Source organism: Varanus komodoensis, unplaced genomic scaffold (genome assembly GCF_004798865.1).
Source record: "Varanus komodoensis strain SLA01 unplaced genomic scaffold, ASM479886v1 scaffold77, whole genome shotgun sequence".
NCBI classification, from domain to species: domain Eukaryota; kingdom Metazoa; phylum Chordata; class Lepidosauria; order Squamata; family Varanidae; genus Varanus; species Varanus komodoensis.
The window spans coordinates 1662275-1665266 of record NW_025336442.1 but is presented as its reverse complement, the minus strand read 5'-3'; positions in this window follow the sequence as shown (position 1 = coordinate 1665266).

The following is a 2992-nucleotide window of genomic DNA, read 5'->3' as shown; positions in this document are numbered from 1 at the left end:
ACCCTGCCTAGCCTACCTTTCAGGGTCGTTGGGAGGATACAGTGGGGAGGAGAAGGCAGACAGAAAAAGGTGCTACGGATCTCATAACTGCAGAGCTGCAGGACTTGGCTCTGTCCAGAATGCCCTTCGGGAAATGAAAATGGAAACAGGCCCAGGGCAGAAGCGCCGTGCGACTGGCTCCGGATCGGCTTTCCAGGGCCTGGAGTGTCTGTAGGTGCCAGTGCCAGGCGGTCTCCCCCCAGCTTTATTGCTTTGCAGGGGGGAAATTTTTAAGTGTGTTTGAGGCTGGGAAGGAAAGGGCTAATTTTTTCCTTCTCCCATTTGGCAAGGCCTCCTCCCTGCCCTCCCCCCCCCATCCCCATATTCCTTTGTGTGGCAGTTAAGCTCTGGAAAAAAGCCTTGCCCCATTGCTTTAGGGTGATCTGATCTGGGTGCAAATGAGCCACAGAATGTGTTTTATGTGAAATGATTTAGGTGACAAATGAATTAACTGGGGTTTGCTTTTCTTTTGTGAATTGCCTCTAGCAAAGTTTGCGTTCTGACTATTTGGTCTGAATTCCCATTCCCCATTCAAATTCTTTACAATGATGAACCTCGCACGCTTATTTCTATATTTCCATATATAGATATATAAACGAGCACAAGCAAATTTTTGAGGTCTGTGTCCCATGGGCCTGAGCCGCACATCTTTTAGGAGCCTAGCAACAGCCTGGGAGAGCTGGTGCCAAGCCTTTGGTCTACGGTCATTGTGGAGGCAACTATTCTCTTGAGCATAGTCTGCTGAGAAAAGGGATCGGGACCCACCCTACTTAAAGGTGACTTCATTTTTCATCTTCCCTCCCCACCGCCTCTTCCTTGCATGCCATTCTCCTTTAGATTGTAAACCTATGGGCAGATACCACCTTGTTTTCTCTGCTTGGTACAGGCTGGTCTGGGGCTCTTTCTTGGCCCGGGAACAGCATTTCCTGTTTGAAAAGGAAACAGTCGATGCATTGAGTCCAGGAGGGTGCCTTTGGCGGACCCAGATTCTCTGAGACGCTGCTGGGACAGAGTTGGGCCGGCGAGGAGGGTGGCCTCCATGGGGGCCAGCAGCACAGGTATACTCTCCGTCATCCGAGGCACAGGCTGAAGACTGGCTCCCAGCTGGCACTGAAGCTGCATCCCACCTTTGGCGCAAGGGAAGGCTGCCAGGATGTCCCTGGCATGTCAAGGTGCTCAGCGCCCTCTCAGGGTCTCCTGGGAAAGAGGAAGACCTCACATTCAGAAACAAAAGCAGGTGTGCGGGTCCCTCTCCTGCTTCATCCGAGAGCCTTAACCAGTAGAAGCTTCTTGGTTGTTGATGGGCCCCTCTGGGTTTTCAAGCGTGTCGGGGGCACTATGGGGGGAGGGGAGCTGGCCAGCTGCAAAACACTGGAAGGGTGCATTCTTCCATGGCAGACACATGCTTTGCATGGAGAAGTCTCCTGCTTCAGTCCGCAGATGCGTCTCCAGGTGAGGCTGGAGAAACTCATGCCTGCAGCCCTGGACAGCTGCAGCTTCCAGTCCAGGTCGACAATTCTGAATTGGGCAGACCTGGGGTCTTACTTCCCGTGTTTCCATTTAAATTATCACTCTAGTCACAACCATGAGAACTAGATTCTTGCCTTATTTTTGGAGAAAGTCCACTGCCCCTGCTTTGCATACTGAAAGAAGCAGGTTTGATCTCTGACACCTCCAGGCAGGACTAAGAATGACTCCCACCTGACATCCTGGGGAGTGTTGATAATCCTGGACACAATGGATCAAGCGGAATCCATCAGTCCTATTTCCCCAAAGCCAAGCTGGAGAAAATAAGCATTGGTGGCCCAAGAACCTAAGTATGAGGTGGAGCTCATAAGCTTGGAGCTCCGAAACACAGAAGCCCCCTTTGGATATGGATAGCATAGAAGGCAGCCCCTCACCTGCTCAGTTTTGGAGGAAAGACCAGATAGAAAATCATGAATAAATTGTGAGCAAATGTTTCATCAAACATATTTTCACATTTCTTTTGTCAGCAAAAGAAAACCACAGCAAATGTGTATACAATTTCTCTGGTGCTGGTGGGGGGGGGGGCTGCTTTTCCCTTTTCCGATGGAATGCCTCATTCTGTCACTCTCCCCCCAAACACAAGCCAGGAAGCTATTGGTAAAATATGGATGAAAGTGTGTGCGTGTGTGTGAGAGAGAGAGAGAGAGAGGACGTTAGACCTCCCGGCACTGGCTCCTGTCCTGGCCACTGTGGTGTAGCCAAGCTGGAGCTCGAGGGACGCAGTGCCTCAACTTCTTTGACTAGCAGGGATGCAGACATCACCTGCCACCCGCTCGGCTTCCCAGCAGTCCTCCCAGGAGTGGGAGGCAGAATTACTGTCCGGCTTGCCCTGTCGCAGTGCATCCTGGTCCTGAATGGGCAATTTAGGCCCCACTGATCTAGGTCACTTCCCTGTGGATGGACTACCCAGTCGTACACTGGAGACCCCCACCTCTCCTTCCGAAGCAAAGTATGCCCGGACTTTGTTTTTTTCCTGTGCACACAGGATAAGCATAGGATCGCACCCTGAGTTTCATGTTCTTAGCCCTGTGGGGCTAAAAGCTGGCAGATACCCGCCCACACCGTCGTTATGAGCTTTACAAAACCGACCTAAGCCAGTCTCCAGAAGTGTTTCCCTCTGCTTTTTTCTGCTGAGAAATCAAGCCTGCTCTCAAGCTCCAGGTGTGAATTTCTCACACAGTTCTGTGCAGAGGGAAGCACTGAAAATTTCTGCATGAAAAATCATCACTCAGAAAGGCACGGGGGGGGGGGTAAATATATTGGAAACGGGGGGGGGGAACACAAGCAAACAACACCCCCTCATCAACAAGGAGAACTCTGTCCTCACTAATTTAACCCTTCCTTTCCGCAAAACTTTCCAAAACACAGAAAAAAGTGGAGAAACAAGGAGAACTTGGATAAGATGCATGCGCGGGGCGGGGGGGGG